At 45.1% G+C, this 27,765-nt stretch overlaps 1 pseudogene; it reads right to left on the bottom strand.

Moving 5' to 3' along the window:
- Positions 1-157: 157 nt before the first annotated feature.
- LOC138287328 (zinc finger protein 271-like) lies at positions 158-27,765 on the bottom strand (annotated as a pseudogene).

Below are 27,765 nucleotides of genomic sequence, written 5' to 3'. Positions count from 1 at the left end.
CATTTTTGATGAGTTGAACCACAAAACAGTACACAAAAACACAGAAGCAAGCATTCATCATACAAACACACAAATGAGAAAGTATTTTATTTAATTCACAAAAAATAAGAAAAATCAACATTTAAATTTAATAGGAAGGTTGGAGCTTTTCTAATTCAACTGAGGCCACTCATCGTCCATCCTATATTCTGTTTGATGCACTTGCACTGCTCCCACAAATCAATCCGAGGATAGCAACTTAATTTTCAGCCTCCAATTTCAAAGTCCTTCACATTCACAGAACGTTTAAAGTATTTTCGGTTGTACATTGTGCGTCTCTTCTTACATTCACTTTATTGATCTCTTAATATTATTTGATTTTGTAATCACTTACGGACTCCCTGAGTAGGCTTCACAGACCCCAAGGGCCCCAGGACCACAGGTTAAAAATCACTGTCCTAGGCATACATTTCAGTATTCCCTCTTCATAAATAAGGAAATCACCGAAGAGTTGGCAGAATGCGAGTGAATGAATCAATCAAGTTTTATTTCACAATTAATGTACATTAAGGTATATTCCATGAAATTGTTACATCAATAGTACAGAAGAATACATCAATGACAAAAAAGGATATTAACATTAGCTAATCAATTCATCAACAGTAGTAGGGAAACAAGGAATTGATGCACCAAAAGTATAACATACACCTAAAGTCTAAAAATTATTATACATTTGAGGTAATATTCAAAGATAAAACAGACTAACTTAAAGAAATCCATAGTTTAAAACACCAATGGTTGAACTAAACTTGCAGGAATATGTACCAGAAGTTTCCTCCAACCTATGGATGACATGCATTTTTAGGCTAATAACGTCAACTTTAGTAGGAAAGTTATTATATATTTAAAGCTTCTCACATTAGCTTTTTTTTTTTTTTAAAGTTTTGTTACTTTCATTTTAAGGGCAACAATACATTGACAAACGCAGCTTGCAAAATGCAATTCTGTTTTCCTGTTATCTGGCGTCTTATAATCACACAACTGGGTGTCTGAGCAACTATGTGCAGCTTCTTATTCTGCACATCCGCACTGAAAGCTAGGGACAGATTTCTTATCAATCAACAAACCATTTAAATTAATCAAACATTCCCAGTGGCCTCAGCCTAAGTGGAGGACACAATTCTCAGTGAACTCCCGCCACGTCACGCAGACAGGTCATGAGGGTAGGAAGAAAAAAAGTGTAAAGACATTTCTAATGGACGCTCTTATCTGCCTGCGGATACACCAACTGTAGAATAATCCCAGGCACCAGTCTGGATCCAGAAACTTCAAAGCTCTCACATCGCCGGTAGGAGGCGCTGGTTCACATCAGACATGGAAGTGGTGTCTGATGATGTCACCAAAGGCATATAGTGCACAAGGACATCAGTTTTTATCGATTTTTTTCCACAGGTTGGAGACCAGCAGACTGACTAACATCAATAGAGTCGTCCAGTACCAAAGTGAATTTAGGATCTTATTAACTCTCCCTACAACACATCTATCAAACAGGGAGGGGGGGTTGGGTCAATGAGAAGTCTGCAGGTAGATGGAGTATACCCCAGAAAGGTTCTTACCGCTGGTAAGTAACCTCTTGTTCTGGTGGAGGGTAGACACGCTGACAAGGTGATGTCTACCACCTCTGGTGGCAGCTGCAAGGAGTTCAGATGTCCCTGTTCCATCTCCAGACATGAAAGAGAAGGCCTTGGAAACTGGGATGTAGCACCATTCCCTCCAACTGGGAGAGAAAGTCTAGTCTGAAAGACAGCTTCCGAAGGGGACATATGGAGCAGAGTAAAGGTTTTCATACCACACTCCCCTTGGACAATTTGAGGGAATTAAAATGACTTGTGACCAGTCTGATGTATCTTCCGCAGAAACCAAGAAATCAAAGGAAATGTGTAGTGCAATTGAAAGTTCCACTTCAACTGAAACATGCCCCCAAGGCTCCTGTGAACAGATACTGGAGGGCACAGAATGCTGGAATTGAGCATTCGAAAAAGGCGAACAAGTCCACCAGGGGTGTACCTCACCGGATGAAGATGTCCTGGACTAATGCCCATAGCAGACGCCACTCATCATCGGCAAGATAAAGGCAGCTGAGGCTGTCAGGTCGGGCATTCAGGAACACTCCGCGAGGGGGCTGCTGGTGACCAAATTCCTTGGCAGTGTGCCCAAGACGAGTCTCAATGCTTGCAGGTAAATGAGATGAGACCCTATTCCCTCTACCTTATTGACGTAGTACATCGCTGAAGAGCCGTCCGGCAGGACCTGGACAGACAGACCACGGATGGAGAAGAAGGCCTTGAGTGCCAGACACATGGTCCACAGTTCTAACAGAAACTGTTCTTCCAGAGGCCAAGGGCCTCTGATCACCAGATCCTCTAGGCGAGCTCCACACCATGAAGTGGAAGCATGTATTACTACTGTAGCCACTGCTGAAGGAGGAGCAAAGTCCATCTTGCAACTCAGGTTCACCTCGTTCCCTCACTAAACGACTTCTGTTGGAGCACTGGGGAGATTATGCTGGAATCCAACAGGTCTCCGCCGTACTGTAGCCCCTGCCCACAGAGACGCAACTACAGGGTCCACATGTGCCAACATTTATACAGGACTAGGAGAATGCAGGAACCCATCAGACCTAGGAGTCAAAGGACCTACAGAACTGGGACTTTCGCATTGTGCTGGAAAGAGGGAACCATTTCCCCTGAATGTCCTCTGAGGTGGAAGAAAGACATGGAGAAGAGTGGTGTCCAAAACTGACCCTATAAAGTGGAGTCGTTGGGAGGGCATCAGGTAGGGTTGTGGCTCATTTGTTGAGAAACCCAGGTTGAAAAGTAAGACTGCACTTGACTGTACATGGGGAGATACTGCCTCCAGCGATCCTACTCTGATTAGCCAGTCATCCCGGTATGGGTAAAATAGGTGTGCTTGACCTTCAAAGATGGGTTGTAACCCCGCCATCACCATTGTGAAAACTCGAGGTGCCAATCTTAAATCATATGGGAGCACAACAAACTAATAGTGCATAGAACCCACTACCATACGCAGATACTGCTGATGCAAATGCAGGATCAGGATGTGGAAGTACGCATCCTGCACATCGAGTGACACCATACAGTCACCAGCTTCCAAAGTCAGTAACACTTGCGGTAGGGCCTGCCTCTTGAACGTTTCCTTTTTGACCGGGAGTGAAGTTGGAAGTGGTGTTAACTGTGCTTCATGTCCCTAGCCCGGGCCATGAAGAGCCTCGCCTCATGGTCTTTGTTGTCCTTTGGGTGCTTGATCTGGCAGGAGTTACAGAACCAGGAGTCGTGGTTTGAACCGAGGCACTAGCGGCAGATGAAGTAGAGATCTGTTAAGGACGCCTGTCTTTCCCAATCCCTACAGGGCCTGAACACCGATATCTTGAGAGGACACATGGTACTGCACTTGTTGGAAAAAATTCTGTGAGAAAACTCAAGACTCTTTGAGAGAGTGAGCGCCGGATCTGCACCAAAGAGTAGAAAAAAGGGAAATTATGTCCTTGTGCTGGGGTGAGCGCTATATGGCTCTGGTGACACCACTGGATGTCACTTTTGGCACTGATGCAATGCCAGGCCCCCTACCGGCAATGTGATAACCTAGAAGTTCCTGCTCCAGACTGGCACCTGGGGATTATGCTATAGGTAAGGTGTCATGGTAGAAGTATCCATCAGAAGTGATCTCTCTTTATCAGGTGCTGAGACTCTTGACTCTCATTGGTTCACAAACCCTTCAATGCGAAACATGCCTGGACGGACAGAGCTCTGGCTGCATAGATGTGCTGTGCTCATTCTAGTATTTAACAGTAAGTCACAATTTCATTTCCAAGTCCTGAAAGTGACCTTGTCCCAAACTACCACTACTAGGAGGTGGTGATGTGGTTGACAGGAGGAATTTGGCACTCTGTTAAAATTAATTCAGTGTAATGCATTTGTTTTTACTATCTTTGGCTAATGAAGATTTTTCCTTTTCTTTCTTCTCATGTGAATATTTTATCGGAAAACTCCTTCCCCTACTCAAAGCTGGGATATGAGATATTTGGCAGCTCCAGCAACACAAAAGCACATGTAGATGATTTAGAATGCTACGGTCTATCTTATTTATGGTCTGAGCAAGTCTCAACTGCATCACAAACGTTCATTCTTTAACCACGAGGCAGCACATACGTTTGAAGACCTTGCATTCACTAGCAGAGTTTATAAAATGAGGGTTCCTGTTTGCTTGTAAATACAAACCTGAATATCATTTGTGTTCCTTTTCTTCTCAATCCAGATTTCATTTACAGTGCCAAGGTTCCAGAAATGTATAGCAGGGAGTCAATAGTTCTGGATTCTAGCTTCTAAGAGTTGGGCTTCTTTACTGCTCACATTTCCTACTTCCATTCCTCATGGTTTTGGACACTGTTCTCTGCCCGCTGACACAGAACCATCAATGTTGCATAAAGCACCCAAACACCACAATCAGCTATGAATATTATCCAGTGCATGCTTGTTAAATTGGTTCGAGTGTGATAGGTTTATGGATTTTAGCAGTAATCCCTTAACTTCGCTGAAAATACACTTGTTAGTCGAAGCATTGTACATAGTGTTGCTTTTACAGGTAGCGTGATAGGTTGTGTTTGGATGTTTTCCTTTATAACTCTACTTTACTGAAGAAAAAAAACAACAGTTTCTTTTCTTTTAGTCCACACTCCGCTGATGTCTTTAATGTGTTACCTGCAACTTCATTTTTATTTCTTATATTAATACAAATGAAATGAGCAACCACTGACAACAGACACTTTTGGAATTCTACAAACATCTGTGTTTCTTCTTTGCTGACGAGCGGGGGCTTCTATCATCTACTTATCATCAGTTGACATTTGAATGTCCCACATAATTGTAATTTTATCATCTTCTGTGATTCGCTGATGGCTATGTAGGCTCGGCAATCGACTGAAGCTCTTCTCTTATTTACTGCACTTGAATGGTTTCTACCCTGCATGAGTTTGCTGATGTCTTAGGAGGTGTGATAGCCGACTAAAATCTTCACATATTCACTGCAGTTGTATTGTGTTTCCCCTGTGTGTGTTCGCTGATGTCTTTGGAGATCTGATAAATGGCTAAAGCTCTTCAAACATTCACTGCAGTGGCATGGCTTTTCTCCTGTGTGTGTGTCCACTGATGTATTTTTAGGTTTGATAACCGACTAAACCTCTTTTCACACTCACTGCAATGGTATGGTTTTTCCCCTGTGTGTGTTTGCTGATGTCTTTGCAGGTCTGGCAATTGACTAAAGCTTTTCACACATTCACTGCATCTGAATGGCTTTTCTCCTGTGTGTGTTTGCTGATGTCTTTGGAGGTGTGATATTCAATTAAAGCTCTTCTCACATTCACTGCGGTTATATGTTTTTTCCCCAGTGTGTGTTTGCCGATGTACTTGGAGGTGTGATAACCGACGAAAGCTCTTTAAACATTCACTGCAATGGTATGGCTTTTCCCGTGTGTGTGTTCGCTGATGTCTTTGGAGACATGATAACTGAGTAAAGCTCTTCACACATTCACTGCAACTGAATGGTTTTTCCCCTGTGTGTGTTCGCTGATGTCTTTGGAGATCTGATGATTGGCAAAAGCTCTTCAAACATTCACTGCAGTGGTATGGCTTTTCTCCTGTGTGTGTCCGCTGATGTAGTTTTAGGTTTGATAACCGACTAAACCTCTTTTCACACTCACTGCAATGGTATGGTTTTTCCCCTGTGTGTGTTTGCTGATGTCTTTGCAGGTCTATCAGCTGACTAAAGCTTTTCACACATTCACTGCATCTGAATGGCTTTTCTCCTGTGTGTGTTTGCTGATGTCTTTTGAGGTGTGATATCCAACTAAAGCTCTTCTCACATTCACTGCAATTATATGTTTTTTTCCCAGTGTGTGTTTGCCGATGTACTTGGAGGTTTGATAACCGATGGAAGCTCTTCAAACATTCACTGCAATGGTATGGCTTTTCCCCTGTGTGTGTTCGCTGATGTATTTGGAGAGTTGATAACTGAGTAAAGTTCTTCACACATTCACTGCATCTGAATGGTTTTTCCCCTGTGTGTGTTCGCTGATGTCTTTGGAGATCTGATAACTGAGTAAAGTTCTTCACACATTCACTGCATCTGAATGGTTTTTCCTCTATGTGTGTTTGCTGATGTGTTCGTAGGATTGATAACTGACTAAAGCTCTTTTCACATGGACTGCAATTATATGGTTTGTCCCCTGTGTGTGTTCGCTGATGAATTTGGAGGTATGATAAGTCACTAAAACTCTTCACACATTCACTGCAGTGGTATGGTCTTTCCCCAGCGTGTGTTCGCTGATGTCTTTGCAGGTCTGGCAACTGACTAAAGCTCTCCACACATTCACTGCATCTGAATGGCTTTTCTCCTATGTGTGTTTGCTGTTGCCACTTTAATATGGATGAGAAACTGAAGCTTTCGCTGCACATGTCTGATTCTTCTTTCTTGGTTAGTGTCTCTCGGTCAGATATATATTTGTCTTCAGCCCATGACTGTGCTTCCTGATGGGCCAACATGGTTGATAAAGCACCTGTATTGTTCTCACATTTCCTGTATGTGTTGGTATTCAGGACAGTTGATTTCCAATTTAAAAGTAAAGAACAATGCTCGCTAAATACTCGCCACACTCAAAATATATGTCTTGAGAAAGATTGTGTTTTTAGATTTAATAATAGTTTTCAATACTTATGGGTAAAGATTAATCCTCCTCCTTCTGGTCAGTGCATGTTGGTACTGTCCTCTCCATATTAGATAGCAGAACCCCTCTTTACTTTATCCTTCAGCTGTTTGTCTCCGCTGGGTTGTGTTTTTCTCTGGTTGCAGTGAGTTGGTCGGGAAGAGTTTACAATACACCTAGAGCACTGAATGATGGTCTATTGTCAATTTAGAGAACAGAGTATTGGGGTAACCACATCATACCGATCCCATGATGGAAGCTGGTATTGGTCGTCTGTTCATTCAGGAGGTGGTTTGTCAGTGTCGTTGCTTTGATTTTCTAGAGGTTACTTCTTAGTCTTCTGGCGTGGAGCTGCACAGCTCAGACTTACATCCACTGAGCTGTCCTTCACAGCTCCTCCAGGATCTGTCCGTTTACATTCAGGGCCCTCAGTCTCTGACTGTGCTGATGTTTCACTGAATACTGGAGGTAACTATTTCTGTCCATTTTTTGTAGAGTTACCGAACTTTTGTTGTTTATTTAGAAGCATTTAATGCATTCAAGGCTTGTTTTCTGTTGGATGTAAAGACATTTAAAATTACGAAATGCAAATATAACAGAATGTGAACACATTATATTTAACTGGCTATAACCTCCATCTCTTCTTTACCATCTTTGAAACTTAGCAATTATTATTTCACCATACACAGATATTTAACTAAATGTTCTGTTGCTCACGTCACATCTTATTCACTTCAGGAAAGGAGGTGATTTACCAGTGTTCATGTGGTAAAGGAAGGGTGAGCACGGAGCACCCACGTGCTTCAGGTACAGCGTAAGGTAGATGCAAATGGATAAGATTTCATTTAAAAAAAAGAACAGATTGTGGAAACAGAGGGATCAGGATGTACTGCTGTTTCTTCAGTTTCAGGAAGTGTATAACAAAGTTAACTCCCATTGAAGTATGTAACAAAGGTAACTGCGTTCACATACATCAATGCTTTCCTGTTTGCACTGAATCAGCTCACGTGTCAACGCCTCTCTTTACCTTGCTGTTCATTAAGTAACTATTGCCACTTTCTCAATATCCACCAGGGTTGGTTCAAGCATTTCTGGTTTCTTCTAACCTGAAACACTAACATTATTTTGCGCTGAGGTGGATTTTTATTGCTGTAACATCTGCCCATCTCCCTAAAATGAGTGCAACTTACGGCCCTGGTTCTGGCCGCACACGTTACAAACACAAGAGATTCTTTGGTTCTTCCTAAAGTAGCCAAAGGTCAGACCTTGTTGCATTTCAAGCTGCAGCTCCTTCCAGAGCCTTTGTTGTAAAACAGTGAATGGTCACTCTAAAGCCCACCCTTTACATTATGTACAGAGATAAGGCAAACAAACATTGATTCATGATTTAATTTTCAATATCAGTTCTTTAGTCCTTATTATTGAGACTCAATCACAACCAACAATTTATCTGACATATCGCACGGTCAAACTGAAGAGGTACAGAGGTAGGTACTTATGAGGTATAAACAGAGGAGATGCACAGGTAGGTGCTTATGAGGTACAAACAGTGGAGGTGCACAGGTAGGTGCTTATGAGGTATAAACAGAGGAGGTGCACAGGTAGGTGCTTATGAGGTACAAACAGTGGAGGTGCACAGGTACGTATAAACAAGGGAGGTGCACAGGTAGATGCTTTTGAGGTAAAAACAGAGGAGTTGCACAGGTAGGTGCTGACGAGTTACAGACAGAGGAGGTGCCCAGGTAGGTGCTTTTAAGACGTAGACACAGAAGGTGCATAGGTAGGTGCTGACGAGGTACAAACAGTGGAGGTGCACAGGTGGGTGCTTATGAGCTACCATCAGCAAAGGTGCAGAGGTAAGTACTTATAAAGTAGAACATATAAACAGAGAAGGGTCACAGGTAGGGGCTTATGAGGTATAAACAGAGGAGGCGCACAGGTAGGGGCTTATGAGGTACAAACAGGAGGTGCACAGTTCGGTGCTTATGAGATATAAACAGAGGAGACACACACGTAGGTGTGTGCTCCTTTCTGGTTCTGCTTCCACCTGCAATTGGTGGAGTATTGGTGTACAGTGCATTCTATTCCTGCGGTCTCACATAGGCACATAATGCATCAGTGTTACTGACCCTCTTACTTGATGGGAACAGAGTCTCAGAAACCACAAGAGGCTGCTTGCCTCGACTGGAGGATCCAGGTGTCGGGCACATGAGCTTGTGAGATGAAAGGATCCTAAGAAGCACCCGTACCCACAGCAGATTCAAGGGCTCATTTGCCATCAGTCCAGTCTGAAACTCAGATTCCTTTTCCAGTGCCTCTGGGGATACACTTGTCCCTAGCCCCCTCCTCCCTTCCTGTACTGCTGGCCCTCCATCCTATCACACTGGTAGCAGACTTGGTGATGATTTAGAGATTGGCAGATAGGTTACTGGATTAAGAACTTGGTAATATCCCCTCTGCTTTATTACATTTATCACAAAATTTTAATGCAGTAGCATTTGTGAAGAGAGTAACCAGTCCCCCGAAATTTATTTAAAATCAGGTCTTTGGAGTACAATGTGTCCTGTGTCTTTTCAGTATCAGAAAGTCTCAATTGTATGAATGACACAGTCCTCCTATCCCACCACTGCTGTGACTTGGGGTCATGTTACCACCCACGCTTTGTTTCTTTTCTCTTCTTTTTCCAGCACCTGCCGCCTATGATCATGAATTGTTCCGAGTCCATTTCCTGTTGGTTCACTCTGATGTTTCCAGTGATGATGCTCTTTACTTTATTGTTCTTTCTCCACTTTGTTTTCAGTGTGCATCATCAGAGGCGAGGACTGGATGCATGTATGGGAGACTTACCTGTGAGCTAGAGAGCCATTATAATGCATTGCAACGCACCCGTTGAGGCTTCTGTATTCATGCATTACAGTGTGTTTTGGGAATTTTAACCTTTTTCTTCGCTTCTGGTATGGTAAGCATGGTAAACACTGCATGATACTTGTCTCTCTGTCTTTAACCCCTCGGGTGCCCTGGACGAGGTGATTATGTCCATTGCCGTGGCGCTCAGGCACCCGGGGCGTAACCACCTCGTCCAAGTATAGGCCTCCAGGGGAAGAGCTATCGCTTCCCCCAAGGGCCTCGCACCCCCCTCCCATGGGCAGGGATGGAGGGGGAACGGCTTCCCCTTCCACCTGAGCCCCCCCAAAATGACATCTGTGACGTCAGCGTGTGATCGTGGTTTGACCTCATCAGAGGCCGCCCCGCTTCCAGCGCAGATCGGAAGAGAAATGCAAAAGCATTTCTCTTTGGCTCACAGGCTGGGGGCGGGAGAGGCTGCAGAGGAAAGGACAGGGCTTTCCTTTACTTTGATGTCTCTCTGAGCATTTCTGCTTCCCGATCCCGAAGTCATCGGGCTACAGAAATACCCACTAGACACCAGGGATTGTGTTTGTGTTGTGTTTATGAATAAGGGGAGCAGCCCCTTTGGCAAGTGCCGCTCACCAGGTGGCAACTGATTTTAAGGCCTCCCCCCCCCCCCCCCCGGGCAGATCGGCCTAATTTAAGGGTCAGAACCCACTAGAAACCAGGGATCTGTTTTTTTTTTCTTCATTTTTTACACATGGAGGAGCAACCCCTTAGGCAAGGTTCGCTCCCCTGGGGGAAAAATTACCTTTAGGCCATTTCTGCCCCCCTTGGGGGCAGATTGGTCTATTTTTGTTAGGCCAATCTGCCCCCAAGGAGGGCAGAAACCACTAGACACCGGGATTGTATTTTTTATGTCAATTTCAGGCAAGGGGAGCGACCCCTTAGGCAAGGGGAGCGACCCTGGGAGGCAAATTTATTTTAGGCCATTTCTGACCCCCTTTGGGGCAGATCGGTCTATTTTTATTAGGCCGATCTGCGCCCAAGAGAGCCAGAAACCACTAGACACCAGGGTTTTTTTGCACCAATTTCACGCAAGTGTCGCTCCCCTGGGGACCAAATTCACTTTAGGCCATTTCTGCCCCCCTTGGGGGAAGATCAGCCTATTTCTATTAGGTCGATCTGCTCCCAGGGGGGCAGAAACCACTTGGGCGGCAGGGATTGGTGTGTGCGTGTGTATGTGTGTGTGTTTTGTTGGGGGGGGGGCAGCCCCTTTGGCAAGGGTCGCTCCCCTTGGAGGCACATTACTATTGCCGATTTCTGCCCCCCTCACCCCTTGGGGGCAGATGGGCCTATTTATATAAGCCCACCAGAGACCAGGAAAGATTTGTTTTCAAAACAAGAGGGCGGGGTATGGTCATAACCCGCCCCCAAATAAATGGGGACAAAGTTGTTCTGCCCACCGGTGGTGGGGGTAACAGTCTTTTAGCTCCCTCCCCGCACACTAAAACATATTATCCCACGGCAAGCAAGAGGACGTTTGATTATTTTGGGTTTTGGTTTTACATTTGGGCCATGAGAGCGTGTCTAACTCTCAAAATCGTCCCACTTGGAATGGTGAGTGCTGCACTGTTTGGACTTTGGGACGCTGCCATGAAGAAAAATCTACGAGGGTGTCTCAGTGGCACACAAGGGTGACATTTCAGGTGAGCTTCACTTCTTGGCAGTGGATTGGGTCTTGGAATCTACTTTAGCTGGATGTCTGGATGGATATCTACGTTTGCAGGGTTTCCTCAACTACAGTGCAAGGGGCGTCTGAGGCTTATGATTTCCCTAGCAGGACCTCCATTCCACTAGCTACTGCAGATGGGGCAGAAGTTAAGTTGCCAGTGGAAAGGGCCTGATGGTGAGCAGAGGTACCAATGAGGGTGGTATTGATGTTCCTCAGCACCCCTGCAATGGTAGCCATGGTGGCATTATGTGCTTGCCACTTACTTCCTGGTGGTATTCCCTCTGTAGACTTAGATTCTCCCCCAACATGGTGATCGTTTGGCCCATCCTGTCCTGGGAACTTTGGTATGCCCCCAGGACTTGGGATATAGATTCCTGGTCAGTGGAGTCCCTTTGAGGCCCCTCCCTCTAGCCCACAGAATCTCTCCCACCAGGTGCCTATGCACCTGCCCCGGTGTGCCCACTCCCAGTGGTAATAGGCCCTTCATTGTCAGGGATGGTAGGGTTCATCTCATAGCCCTGTACTGTGAGGCACACTATTGATTGAACTGGCCTTGGAACACAGGTTGGCAGGTGACTGGTTGATTGTGATGTGGTAGCACCAGGGGTGGGTGGTGTTTATGTGGGCAGGGTGGAGTCGCTGACTGACCAGGTGTCCCAGATTGCTGGTCGTTGTCCAGACATCCAGGCATGTTGTCCTCACTGGGGCCTCCTTCCTGAGGGGGACTGGCAGTGTTTGATATCCTCTCCATGGTGGCAGTGGCTGGGTTGAGACACAGGGTTCAGCTTGGCATGGGTGTTAGATTAGCTCCTAATGAGATACAGGACAGTGGCTCTACATGATTCCCTGCAATGACACTGACAGATGCTGCTCAGCACATCTTTATTGTACATACTACTCAGTGACTTGATTGCCATACTGCAAGTTGGTAGACGTCATACAGGTTTAGAACAGACTGCGCAGCAGATGAGTTGTGTTATACTCTGATAATTGACATGACTGTCCACCTCTGTCACCTAGTGATTTGTGAGGCTTGCTAGCAGTCAACATTTATAGCTGGATAATACACAATTGTGTACTAGTGGGTACATACTATGTGAGTATGCAAGGATTAAAGTCCTGTATCTGGATGTTGTGCATGTGTGTCGACTCAGCCATCTTACATTCAAAACAATGTTCCGTCTATTTCAGATTTGGGCTCTTTGATTTGCGCCCACGGGGAATGGTCATTCAGCTGTAGCTGTATGTTGTTCTGTACGCTATTGTGAGTGTGTCATTTCATTTCTGTCTCTGCCATGTACAGGTTGTCACTAGGTCAATGTAGATGGGGTAGCTAGTACTTTAGTTGTATATACATGAAATGTGATGTGCTGTGCACATGTAATGTTTTCAAAATGTTGTGTTAGTGCATTCTGGGAGTCATGGTGCTTTGATTATGCAGCCGTTAACGTACCATTAGTAAGGACTGTGGGGTGGACCAGGTTCAGTTTGTCCCACCGATCAGAAAGTTGTGTTCACTGAATACTTCCATAAACTTGTTTTCTGTCAACAGGTCTTTAAATCGTGTTCTTATCTGTCACGTTTTTCTGGGCATTCAAAGACCGAGGTCAAATGTCAAGATGTGTTTTTGTGGAATCCTGTTTTTTTTGTTTTGCTTTCTGCTGACTTCAAAGTAACAACCTTTATAGAAAACAGCCTTTCTCCATGGCGCCTACTTGTGCCCTTTTTCAATTTTATTTTAGACATAGCCATGTCAAAAGTTATCTTGTTCTTCATCTGCACAAAACATTGGCACTTTTTTTGTGCAAAATCCTTCTTCTTTGAGTCCATTTAATTTGTGAAACTGCCTTCTAAGGAACAAAGTACAATACTGCATTTCAGTCTCAGCGTCAGCCTCAAATATGGTGATCTTGGGCAATTTACACAGAGGATAGCCCATTCGCTGTCAAGCACAGGATAAGATCTTTTCACAGAAAAATGAAAACCACATTGTAACAAAATGTAGCAATGATAGGTTTCCATTTTGATCTGTAAAGCATAAGTTTTATTTATGGCACCTGTGGCAACTTCTTTTGAAGAGCTGGATAAGTTTAAATGCATCATTTTTTATGACAGTTTTTGTGTTTGTTCACCTACAACCTGCAACTGTGCCTTTTATGGAACACATACATTACTGAATATAAACAATTTCCTCATGTTACCTTGCAGGCACTAGGGCCATTATGTGGATGGTGCAGCAGGTGCATTGGCACAGGGTCCAAAAGCTCTAGGAAACCCACGAGCACTGATTATTGCTGTACGTTGCCATTGAACAAGCAGTCCCAAGCGCAGTTACCTTGCAGGCACTAGCGCCATGACAGAAGAGACACAGTGTCCTCATCCTCCTGATCCACTCTGCAGAGTCTGAAACAGTCTCTCACCCCATCCTCATTCAACACTGATGCAAGATCAGAATCCAAGGAGACGCACTCCGATGGGTCTACTCTTTCCTGACTGGAAGAACCAAGTCAGTCAGCCTGACACTGTACACTTTAGATGCCTGTGACCTCATTTTCGGAGTTCGCAAGGATCCCTCTATCCGGAATCCTCCGCTCTCACAACATCAATGTCCTCTCCTACACAGACCACATGTAACTCATTCTGACTCTCATGGTCAAAACGGCCAGTTTCCGGATCAACTTAAATTCCTGCATGACTGAAATTTCCCAGTAGATGAAAACCAACGGTCTCAAACTGAATACTGATAAGACTCAAACTGTGATCTTCGGTAAGAGCTCTACATCATGGGACTCCAGCTGGTGGCCTCCAAAGATAGAACCAACATCCACTTCTGTGTGATCACTCATGAGGGGAAAGGTCTCTGGAACTCACGTATAAATAATCTTGTGAGTCTCACAGGGCGTATTTCAGAATTTTGGGGTTGGTGAAGCCTGCACTCCGTGCTACTTTTCTTACACCCCTTAGTGCCCTCCTAAAGCACCATGGCGGTAGTTAGGGGACTCACAGCAGAATTTTTTTACGCACAGTCCTGCGCTTTGTAGGATTAGCGTAAACAATTCTGACGCTAATCCTGCAAAGCACCCAGAGGCCCATTGTAACCAATAGAAGCCTCCTTTTAACGACTGCTCTGAGAAGGCATTAAAACTCCTGACAAAAATGGCACAAGGAAATCTCTTAGATGCCTAACAGGGCAACGCCCCCTTTGTATACATTATGCCTGGTGTAGGTGTAATGTAACATAAAGAGTTACAAGTGGCACAATGCATGCATTGCACCACTTTGTAAATATGGCATAGCGTTTTTTAGCCTTCTAACGCCACATTAGTGTAAAAAATTATGCTAATGTGGCGTTGGAATGGCGCTAGGGGCTCTTAAATATGTCCCTTAGTATTTCTACATCTGGACAGCATGGTTACCCCCATTTTCTGCCTGTTGTAGTGTGTTTGACTGTGTTCACTGGGATCCTGCTAACCAGGACCCCACTAATTATGTTCTCTGCCTTTAAACTTGGTTACTTGAACCACATACACCCCACATTTGATATACAGGTGCCCCCATGTAAGTCCCTAGTAAATGGTACCCAGGTACACAGGACAATGGGGTATCAGGGGATCCCCATGGGCTGCAGCATGTATTACTCCACCCATGGGGAGCCCATGTAAAATGTAACTGCAGGCCTGCCATTGCAGCCTGCATGAAAAGGTGTGTGCACCTTTTCACTACAGGTCATTGCACCGGGTCACTGTAAATCACCCTTATGGTAGGCCCTCCCAGCCCAGAAGGCAGGGTGCAGGTATCTGTGTGTGAGGGCACCTCTGCTAGGTGACTATCTATGTCCAGCTACATAATGGTAACTCCGAACCTAGGCATGTTTGGTATCAAACATGTCGGAATTATACCCCAATACAGTTGCCAGTATTGGAAGTATGATTCCATGTACTCTGGGGGCTCCTTAGCGGACCCCCAGCATTGCTGCTACCAGCCTTTTGGGGTTTTCCAGCAGCCCAAGCTGCTGCCACCCCTCAGACAGGTTCCCGCCCTCCTGCTGCTTGAACAGCTCAAGCCCAGGAAGGCAGAGCAAAGGGTTTCCTTTGGGAGAGGGGGGTAACACCCTATCCCTTCAGAAACAGGTGTAGCCTCCACAAGCCACTGGCACATTTGGTGCCTTCTGTGCATAAACCAGTCTATACCGGTTCAGGGACCCCAGTCCCTGCTCTGGCTTGAAACTGGACAAGGGAAAGGGGAGTGGTCACTCCCCTATCCATCACTACCCCGGGGGTGGTGCCCAGAGCTCCTCCAGAGGATCCCTTGATTCTGCCATCTTGAATCCAAGATGGGCAGAGGCCTTTGGGAGCATCTGAGTGGCCAAGTCAGGCAGGTGACGTCACAGCCCCCTCCTGTTAGGTGGTCACTTGACTAGGTGACCAATCCCCTTTTCAGGGCTATTTAGGGTCTTCCTCTAGGGTGGGTCCTCAGATTCGGCTTGCAATATTCCAGCAGGACTCCTCTGCAACCTCTACTTTGACTTCCAGCCACTGGAACTGTGACTGAACTCTCCAGGAACCGACAATCTGCATCCACGATGAAGACTCTGCTTGAAACATTGTATCCACAGCTCCTTCCAACTTCTCCACATTTCCCCGGCTGTGCGTCCTCCGAGAACGGCAAGTCTTCAGTCTGCATGAGAAGGAAGAAGGAATCTCCCTTAGAGTGAAGGAGTCACTCCCCTGCATCGGCAGCCACCAACTGCAAGGACGACCGGCTGCATGGATCCTGCATCACGGGGAGTCCTCACTGCCAGCTGTCCAACTTTGGTGGAGGTAAGCCCTTGCCTTCCCAAGCAGGACAGTACCCCTGTGCCTCTTGAAGCTACCAAGGCTTGTTGGAATCTCCTCCAAGTGATCTGCAGGCTCCGTGTAGCCCCAACCCTCCTTCCTGTGGCGCACAGCCCTCTGTGTGCTTCTTCTGTGGCGTGTGACCATTCTCCAGTTGTGCTGTGTGGGTTCCTCTGCAACTCATGGGTCCTCTTCCAGTGGGTCTCCTGTGGGGGCTGTCTTCTCTTCTGTGGACTCTCTGCCTTGCTGAGGGTCCCCCCAAGACTCCCCCTGTGGGCTGAGTCCTCCTGGACCTTTCTGGTCCCTGGCAGCTCCACTTTTGCTTCACCACGACTTCTGCCTTTGGCAAGGCTTGTTGGTTGCCTTTCCATGCCACTGACTGACTGCAATCATCCATCTGGCATGGGACGTTGACTGAATCCTCCAGGAACTCTCCTCCGGCTCCAGGGCTGTATTGCTGACCATCTTCGGCCTACCATCGACCAACTGCAACCGCAGGTGGGTAGTGGCTACTGCCACCACAGGACACTTCTGGACTTGGTCTCCTTCTTCCACTGGTCTTCCTCCTCAGGAATCCACCACCGGTTTCTTGCAGTCTTGTCTGGGTGTTGCATTATCTTCTTTTCCGTCCTTTTGGGCGGTTTGGGGAAAATCCAGTAACTTACTCCTTTCTTACTGGTCACTGCGGGGCAGTGTGATACTTACCTTAGGGTTTCCTAGTTCCCCCAGCTCCTCTCTACACACGCCATTTACCTAGGTGGGGGTCCTGCATTCACATTCAATTTTTTTAGTATATGGTTTGGACTCACCCTTGGGTGACTAGTGTCTATTATTATTGCTCTCTTTTCTATTTCTATTTATGACTATTTCTGGTTATAGTGTACTAATCTTCTGTGTTTCTTACCTCCTATTGGAGGATTGCCCCTCTAGTACTTTTTGGTTACTGTGTCAGTTAAGTAAAGTACATTTAGTTTTGTAACACTGAGTGTTTTCTTTCATGCTCTTGAGTGCTGTGTGACTACAGTGGTACTGCACGAGCTTTGCATGTCTCCTAGATAAGTCTTGGCTGCTCATCCACAGCTACCTCTAGAGAGCCTGGCTTCTTGACACTGCCTACACTACACTAATAGGGGATACCTGGACCTGGTATAAGGTGCAAGTACCCAGCACACACCAGGTCAGCTTCCTACAGGGACTCACAATAAGGGAAATTGTGCGGCAGAATAAACTATACAAAGACAGTGATACAAACATTCAGTGTCGCTGCGGAGCAATGCAATATACATGATAGCAATAGAGCCAACGTTAAAAGGGAATGGAGGATAGATTGATAGAGACATGACATATGGTGATGGGTAGACAAAGTAAAGCTTACAAGAGTAAAAACTATATTTTATATATATATACACATTTTTTATTATTATTTTTATTACATTTGTGTATTCCTTACTATATATATATATATTATTAGATTTATTTATAATTTGAATTTTATTTATAGATTTTTTTTTTCTCTAGTACAGTAGGACTAGAGTAATACATAAATAGATATGTAAGTACATAGTAAGGAAATATATGTCCAAGGAATATAATAATGTGTATAATATGAGAAGAAAAGTAGTATTGTATAAACACAGACTTTCAAGATTTTTAATATTTAAAGTCAATAAGTGTACTTTTCTAACATTTATTTATCTTTACTCAATTTTGAATAGCCAAATATCTATGATGATAAACATTTGATCAGTGTAATATAAAATGAGAGCAGGGATTCATAAGTATCATTTTATGTACATTCATGATTTTTGGGAATTTCTGATAATATGTTTATTCTGACGTGCATTTTTGGTGATAATAACAACCTGACTACTGCTTGGGTTGCAGAATACCAGAAACCTATATGTTTACCTGACTATTGCTTGCTTTCGCAGAGTACTAGTAACCTGCGTAATGTTCTGACAACTGCTCGAATAGCAGGGTATTACTGATAAATGTCCTGTTGAGTCTAATTATGTTTTATGCAATACAGTTTATTTTTATATAACTTGTTGTTATGTCTCCTTTGTGGTGTATTTGTTATGTCCCGAGTGGTGTGCAAACGCTTTACACATCACCTCAGGGATAAGCCTGACTGCTCGTGCCAAGCTACCAAGGGGGTGAGCAGGGATTATATTGGGTGTCTAACTCCCTCGCCCTGACTAGAGTGGTAGTCCCTGCCTGTCTGAGGTACCTACCCTAACCAACAAGTAACCCCATTTCTACCACTCAATTTATATCCTAGGTACACCGGCAGGTGCACTTGTACTTCCATCAGCTTCTCACTAGTAGTAAGTTCTGCAAGCCGGTCTTTGTGAGTCATCCATAACTAACCTCAATCCAAGAACATACTCAAAATACATAACAAATTACAACACTGTATACTGCCACAAGGATGTATTTTAACCACTTGTGACACCCTGTACATGTTAACATGAATGGTGTACATATCATTCAAGTTCCCATGGATCTTATCTGAGCTGTGGAATAATCTGACACCAGGACCTCTTTCTAGACAAAAATAAAGGACAAAAATATGCTCCATGTTTTGGCTTTTCTCCTAAAAGAATTGGTATGATTTTTATACCTCCATTAACGCATGAAATTTTCCAGCAGCAATGCCTCTACCCTGAACTGTGAATCAACTTCAAGAAATTAAATGGTTTGATGTGGTAGAAATACATTTCTTTTTCTTTATGTGTGTGTTTATACGTACCAATTCACTAATTTACAATCCCAGCCTTCCCTCTTTCACTTGTTTTCAACCAGAGCCCAGTATCTTTGCTTAATCCCCCTTGTAAGCTCCAGGTAAAATAACCCTAGAGTTTTCTAATAATTACTCAATACAAGATCATTTAAACAATCTGCACCTGGGAGTCCGAGCATGTCTAAAGAACTAATCTGTTGGAGGAGAAACTATAGCATCCTTAGATGCTTCTTTGAGGGGGGTGTTGGGATGGAATTTCCCCTGCATGTTAATCAAAGTCTAAATAGAGTGCTTGATTGCATGTGAAGATAGAGTTATAAGACTCTGTGTACATGAGCGTGAGTACTGAGTCAATGGGCTCCATCCTGGATGCTTGCAGTTAAGCATGGAACAAGATGAAGGGTGAATGCAGTTTCTGCAGACCGTGGAAGGGTACTGCCTACATTATGATAAATGGAGTGCTGAAACAAACACACAGAAGTTTGAAGGATGGAGAAAGGATTCCTTAGCGGTGTACAATCAATGAGATAGGGCCTCGTTACCAAAGGTCTGCTGATCCAGGCTTGGAGGTGGAGGGAAGGAACTATACAGGTGCATTGCTAAGGGAAAAGGGGTGACCCACAGGAGCTTCACTGACCTTCACTGACCTCACATACTCGGGGCACTTGGTGCCGGAAAATAGGTGGATTGTTCTTCCGGGCAAGAATAAATGTTTCCTTCATTTTTACACTTATAATGTGAATAGGTTTCCAAAGTGTAAAAGGGAGATGTCTATCTTTTGAGCACTGTTCACCAACCCTATGCACTCCTGGTTGTATATCACTAGGGAGAAAGGATATGGTGAAGATTTAAATAAAAACAAACATAATAAACCGAATAGGTGGCTTACCTGCATTATTCTGCTTTATTCCAAATGATCGGCGAGAAGACTCCTGACCTAGGACCTGGAACAAGAGAACCAAAATGGAGATTATTTCCAGGAAAACTGTCATATAGGGGGTCATTCTGACCCTGGCGCCAGGGTCACCGACCACGGGAGCACAGCCAACAGGCTGACGGTGCTCCGTCGAGCATTCTGACCGCGGCGGTTCAGCCGCGGTCAGAAACGGAAAGTCGGCGGTCTCCCGCCGACTTTCCGCTGCTCGGGAGAATCCTCCATGGCGATTCTGACACCCCCTACCACCATCCTGTTCCTGGCGGGTCTCCCGCCAGGAACAGGATGGCGGTAGGGGGTGCCGCGGGGCCCCCGTAAGAGGGCCCCACAAAGTATTTCAGTGTCTGCAAAGCAGACACTGAAATACGCGACGGGTGCAACAGCACCCGTCGCACCTTCCCACTACGCCGGCTCCATTCGGAGCCGGCGTCCTCGTGGGAAGGTAGATTTGCCCTGGGCTGGCGGGCGGCCTTTTGGCGGCCGCCCGCCAGCCCAGGGCAAATCTCAAAATACCCTCAGCGGTCTTGCGACCGCGGAGCGGTATTTTGTCGGGGGAAGACTGGCGGGCGGCCTCCGCCGCCCGCCAGTCTCAGAATCACCCCCATAGTCTGTATATCAATAATTGGACAAAGTACTGGATAATAAATATGACCACCACAAGCCAAGCGGTGCCTCCCTTTGGATATACTAACTAGCTGGTAATCAGGCTAATGTAGGACGGTGACCTTAGTACAGCAAATATTTGATAACATTTTTAGGGGAAAAAGACACATTTATACAGCGCACTTTTAAAAAATGATTTTAAAAAACGAAACATTTTGCTATATTTTGCCTATTTTCTCAGTCCCCTCCAGGGGAATCCAGAAACCCGGGGTAGCTTTACAATCCCCATGATGTTAGAAAAAAGAGGGCACAAATTTGCAGTGGGTATAATACATGGAAAACAGTTATGGAGCCCTAAGTGCAAACTACCCCAAATAGATAAAAATGGACCCAGCACGGGTCAGGGAGATCCAGCAGTTAAGGGGTTAATATAAACAATCAACAAACATTTCAGGTAGATTTTTTTACCAAAACGGACCCAGAGTGGGCCATTAGCATAATTTTTTTGTGCAAAACTACTAATCGAAACTAATCGATTTTGGATCAAATGTTAGTTGAAATTGTTCATTAAACGTGCCAGCTGGTACACCCGGGAGGTCAGCGATTCCAAATGCAGGTGTAAACAACCAGAGAGGAAGTGGCTCACCAACACGCCGGCCGAGTCACCTTCAAATTGGCCCTCAACAGCTACCAATGCCACATCAAAGCAGCAGGAAATAAAGCCCTAACCTGCCGAATCGAAACCAGCATCAACCAAACCAAGGAGCTCTTCACCATTGTACGAGAGTTTGCCTGCCCGGCAGCCACTTAGAACTCCATCCCCATCACAAGAACTCTGCAAAGCTCTCTCAGACCACTTCCACAACAAGATAGAGACCATCTAAAGAAATTTAAATCCCCAACCCTGCTACTCCCCCATACATCACAGCTACCCCACCGCCGACCACCCGCTCAATGAATGAGAACTACTAAGCATATCGTACATGACTACACTCGTGAGCTCCATCCATTCATTAGCACCCACCGACCTATGCCCCACATGATCTTCAAACACAGAACAAACAAGATCAATGGATGCCTTGCTAACCATGGCCTCTCTCCCAGAAGCCTGGAAACAAGCAGAGATCGGAATCCATCTCAAGTAGCCCTCAGCAGACCCCAGTGTGCTCCAGAACTATCGACCAATCTTGATGGTACTGTTCCTCGACAAGGCCATCAACCTCAAACTCACCGAGTACCTGGAGAGAAACAACCTGCTAGACTTCTCCCAATGACACATGACATCGACATCCTCTCTTATGCAAATGACAAACAGCTCGTACTCTCGCTCTTGCCCGACCCCACCAGGACAAAGACCAACTTCCACAACTGTATGAATAACATATCCACACGGATGAATAACAACTGTCTGAAGCTCAACACTGACAAAAACGGATGTTCTGATATTTGGAAGACGCTCAGCCCTCTGGAATGACTCCTGGTTGCCTTCAGAGCCCCACCCACACCTACACCTAAAGATCATGCCCAAAACCACGGCATCATCCTTGACAGCAAACTGTCCATGAAACGCCAGGTCAATGCCGTTTCCTCAGACTGTTTCCACACACTCTGCATGCTACCGCAAGATTTTCAACGGGCTCCCTATCAGCATAAGGAAGTCACTGACACAAGTCCTCATCACCAGCTGATGACTGGACTACAGCAACGCACTCTATGCAGGTACCACCACCGAAACAAAGGACCCAAGACAATCCAAAACGCAGCTGCCAGACTGATCCTCAACCTACCCGAGAGAACCCACATCACACAGCACCTAAAAATCCTCCATTGCCTCCAGATCCAGAAGAGATGAAACTTCAAACTTCGGGCACATGTCTACAAAGCCCTCCATAACCAAGGCTCCGTCTACCTGAACCACCGCCTTCACCTCTACCAACCGAACAGGAACCTTCGCTCAACTCGCCCTTGCAAAGGTACCAAGCATACACTGTTGCCGCACTGGAGGACACGCCTTCTCCTACCTCAACTCCAAGGCCTGGAACACCCTTCTGCTCCACCTCTGCACTGCACCCTCCCTAACCCAGATTCCAGTGGGTATAGCCGCAAAGGAATTCTGATGGTACAGGGGTGTATAGGGCGGAGTTCATAACTTCTAGGCATCCTCTAGAAAAATTATTCAGTGCTCTCTGAAGGCCATCCAGATTATGTAGCCAACTCACTCTTGTACCTAATACCATTGGCACACTCTACTAACCCATTGCTCAGCACAAAATCAGTGTAAGTAATGTGGGCATAATCCCAGATCAGGTGTAGCTTCTCTTTTGCACCAATGCAGGACCACTGTCTGAAGGAAAGTAATGAACTGCGCCCTAGATACCCCTGGACCATCAGACTTCCTTTGCGGCCAAACCCATAGGAATCTGAGCAGCAGAACACTGCTTTCGTAATCTGTGTCTTGTGAGCTGCAGTGCAGCATGCACAGATTACTAATAATACACTAAAAGGCAGTGCAGCACGCACAGATTACTAATAATACACTAAAAGGCATTGCAGTGTGCACAGATCTCTCACACTGCACTAAGATCAATTCCAGCAGGCACAGTTTTCTGACTGTGCAGTAAAAAGCGGTGTGTGCAGATTCTTTGTAGTGCAGTGTGCACTGGTTTCTCATTGTTCAGTAAGATGCAGTGCAGTGGCAAAGATTTCTCGCAGTAAGATGCAGTGTAGTGTGCAGATTCCTCACAGTGCAGTAACATGCAGTGTAGTGTACAGATTCCTTACACTGCAGTAAGATTCAGTGCAGCGTGGACAGATTCCTCACAGGGCAGTAAGATGCAGTGCAGTCCAAAGATTCCTCGCAGTGCAGTAAGATGCAGCGTGGACAGATTCCTCACATTGCAGAAAGATGCAGTGCAGTGTGCATAGGTTTCTCACAGTGCAGTAAGATGTGGTGCAGTGACAAAGGTTTATCATAGTGCAGTAAGATGCAGTGTAGTGTGCAGATTCCATACACTGCAGTACGATTCAGTGCAACGCGGACAGATTTTTCACAGAGCAGTAAGATGCAGTGCAGCGTGTATAGGTTCCTCTCAGTGCAGTAAGATACAGTGTTGTGTGCGCAGATTCCTCACACTGCAGTAAGATGCAGCATAGCTATCAAGTTTGCAGATTGCTTATGTGTGGCATTTCTACAATTTCAGTGGTGTTATGTGTGAGATTAAATTGCCAAGTGTGTGACACTTTGAGTGACAATTTCTCGCCAGTAAATTAAACAAATGACTAGTATCTGGGTGCTAAAACCAGAGGAGAATTGACTGCTAGCAAATACTTTATTTCAGGCAAAAATCATGAAAGCAATAAGTCATAAAACTATAAAATAGATAGATTCAAACAATTTGCTACATTTTAAAATACATCAATAAATTTGCAATTTAAAACAGTGGTCTATATAACTCATAACACCTTCTAATTCCAAGGGTCCTCTATACGTTGCTAAGGTAAGGATTCTCTCTCTGTACTATACTCTTACGCCCAAAAAACGATAGATCTTAAAATACTATAATATAATAAAATTCATAAAATTCCATGCATTTTAAAATACGTCAATAAATTTAACAGTTTATAACAATGATCTAAATGACTATACTCTTAAGCCCTTCGAGGATAACTTATATAGGGAGACGTTAACTTCTCGTGTTTCAATTTTCATGACCCTCATAATCTCCCAATAGAGTCTTGCACCCATATCTCTACATAGAGGTAGTATCCATTTTTGCGCAGTTGCTCTTATAACGGACAAAAGAAGAAGTCTGCTTCAGTCTCACTTTTGTTAGAGCAATAAGAGCACTGGGCAGACATATTTGTGGCCTTAACTCATTTAACCATGTAAGATCTCAGCGGCAACACCCCACATCTGAATAGGACATAAAGCTGCTTTGCCTGGGGGGGCAGTAATCTATGAAAATAGGGTTCAAAGTGTGGTATACATTTGTGCAATAAAAACCAGGCAGATGTAATGCTTATGTACTGCCAGTATTATTTTTTCAGTTTCTGACTATTGGATACTATTGAGGCCTACTTCCTACCTCAAAGGAAGAAGGGGTACACTTTGGGGAAGGTTAAAAAGGCTCCTCAAGAATCTATTCTCCATTTACTGTAATACATGTGCATTTGAGTATCCCCAAATTTTCAACCCATAGATGGATGCGGTCGCACCTGCAGCTTCATATATTTTTGAAACTGGCGACACCAGACCTCCATCTAGTGCCCTATATTTTCTAACTATGGCCATTGAGCTACAGTAAAGTATGGTCTTTATTTTCTGTTAGAGATCAGGTTTATCATGCTAGGGTGGTAGAGTACATTTCACAAGTATTTCAGCCTTGTGTTATTGCAAGATGGTGGGGGTCTTTGTATTCATGACTCTTGTTTACACAGTTCTGTGTCTTGCACTGTTAATTATCCTAATCATTGTAGCCCATGCGTTTTACAGTAGATTGCAGTCTTTTGATAAAACTTATTGAAAACTATAATGCATCTCTTTCATTGTCTGTGTGCGAATGAGACTTGTTGCTGTTGCAAGTAAAGGGTAATCTCACTTTAACCACGAGCTCCCTGCGATGTCGCACTCTTGAGTCCATGCGTAAAGGCTACGACAAATCACTTTCTACTGATTGGGTTTTTGGTGAGGTACTGCTCGTGAGCCGGGAGGGTTGGGCTGACAGTGTGACTTTTTGCTGCATTGGCCTAGTCGCCTCCAAACAAAAGTACTGCCATCCCTAAACCAGCAGTCTTGCCTAGACCAGGAGTCCAACTAGGACAACTTTCAGTGCACTCCTGGTCAATTTGTCATCAAAAGATTATTTAATAAAAACTTGTAAAACAATCACGCTGCTAGAGCAGGTAACTTTGCTTTCAGACATAATTCAAGAAGAACGTAATTAGTGATTTCATAACAAGTGGAATCAATTATTTCACTAAAAATGATCTCCTCCCGTTTTTATATGATAAATTAATCCATTTTTGTTATCGGTACAGGAGGTGGGATGTAAAAGCTGCATGTGTTTGAACTGTGGTGTTTTGTGCTCTCTTTCACCTCCCATCAGTTGTTTCCCAGTTTTAGTAAGGAGGGGTCGCCCAGCCCTGTGAAGTCCCAGTCCCCTCATCAGCTCCTCAGAGCATCCCTGCTTCCCTCTGCTGCAGGGGGTGAAGTGTCTGGCAGGTAATACTACACTGGGAGGGGGACGTAAGGGAAGTCTGAATGGGAGCTTCTGAAGGTTGTGAGAGGCCTGGAAGCAGTGGTGCTGTGCACACTCCAGGCCAGAGACAAGGGGGTGAAAAGACATGGGCAGACGGACACAAGTAACAGGTGCATAAAGACATGAGCAGGCTACCACTACAACTTAATGCATACACGGACAGACAGACACTGAGACACAGACGCAGTAAAATGCGCTTAGTACAGGCACAGGCATAAAGAGATGAGCAGGCAGCCACTGAAACCTAATGCAGACATGGACAGATGGACACTGACACACGCAGACGCAGTAACAGGCGCATATGTACAGACACAGGGCATAAAGACATGAGCAGGCTGCCACTGCAACTTAATGCAGACACAGACAGGCGGACACTGAGACACAATACCAGGCAAATAAAGACATGAGCAGACTGCCACTACAACTTAATGCAGACACAGACAGACGGACACTGAGACACAATACCAGGCAAATAAAGACATGAGCAGATTGCCACTACAACTAAAATGCAGACATTGACAGACGGACACTGGGAGACACAGTAACAAGCTCTATGTATAGACACAGGGCATAAAGAGATGAGCAGACTGCCACTGCAACTTAATGCAGACATGGACAGACAGACACTGAGACACACAGACACAGTAACAAGTGCATAAAGACGTGAGCAGACTGTCACTGCAACTTAATGCAGACATGGACAGACAGACACTGAGACACACAGACACAGTAACAAGTGCATAAAGACGTGAGTAGGTTACCACTACAAACGAATGCAAACACGGACAGACGGACACTGAGACACACAGACACAGTAACAGGCACATACAGATATGAGCAGACTGCCACTACAACTTAATGCAGATATAGAGCAGAAAGGCAGGGGCCAGGGCACACACACAAAAAACAATATGTGGGGCATAAGGGGATGGGTGAACTTGCACTGACAATTACAAACAAGGGGCAGAAAAACAGAAACTGAAACGTAGACCGAAAAAAGTTGAAAGGCTTAAAAAAATAATGTAACTTTGTGTAATGTAACTTGTGCTCATGTGAAGTGCACCAATACTTGTGGGTCGAGGTCGCGCTACATAAAACCGCAAAAAAAAACTGTCTACCTTCCACAGCTGTCACTACCTGTCTACCTCTCTTAAACAGCATACAGTGCTTCTGGATGTGCACCACTTATGCCAGGATTTGCACTGTAATGCCATGGTGCAATATGAGAGACAGCATCCCTGCCCAGTACAACACATCAGGAGTTAGTCTAATGCTATGAAACAGCCCTGCCAAGTACCACACGTCAGACAGTAGACTAACACTATGAGACAGCACTGCCAAGTAGCATGCATCAGGAGTTATACTAAGGCAATGAGACAGCCCTGCTATGCGTGGGGTGCCTCCCCAAAAAACACAGCGAAAGGCGGCATCTGCTTGGTTATTGGGGAAACCCAATCATTGACAAATTCAAGTGATGGGCGAAGGGAGCAGGTTTATGCTAAGATAATTTCCTTAAAGGAACATGATATCCACGTTGGTGGCTGCGCTGGAAAGTGTTAAGTAATTCTGGGTCACAGCAGCTCTGTAAAAAATGCCTGGCAGCACTGAAGCAACCGGCCTGCTGGAGTCATTGTGTGCAAACAAATGTAGCATCTCATGATCTCACAAAATCAGAGGAGCTCCAATTATGCGTGACTAATGCACCTTAGCGCGGTGATGCGCACACATGCACGAAAACGCGTGAGTCCAACTCCTGATGCGTGGTACCTGCAGAGCTGGGCAGGAATGCGTCTCAGCTCACGCTTAAAACCCCTCTCTTTCAGTTTCAGGGTCCCTCTCTCCACGCCGCGGAGCGGGGAGACCAGGAAGCCAGAGGGATCAACAAACTGAGGTAAAGAGAACTCACCTCGGGTAGGAGTCCGGGAGAAACATCAGCACTGGAGGCGGAGAGCAGGAGAGAGCGGCCGGAAGTGATATCAACATCCGCTTCTGGTGCTGTCTCTGCCGCCGCTGACCCGGAAGAGGAAACTCTTCTCCCTGTAACTATACAGAG

Source organism: Pleurodeles waltl, chromosome 4_1, assembly GCF_031143425.1.
Source record: "Pleurodeles waltl isolate 20211129_DDA chromosome 4_1, aPleWal1.hap1.20221129, whole genome shotgun sequence".
NCBI lineage: Eukaryota > Metazoa > Chordata > Amphibia > Caudata > Salamandridae > Pleurodeles > Pleurodeles waltl.
The sequence above is the reverse complement of the archived record's forward strand: the minus strand, read 5'-3'. Positions and strand labels throughout refer to the sequence as shown.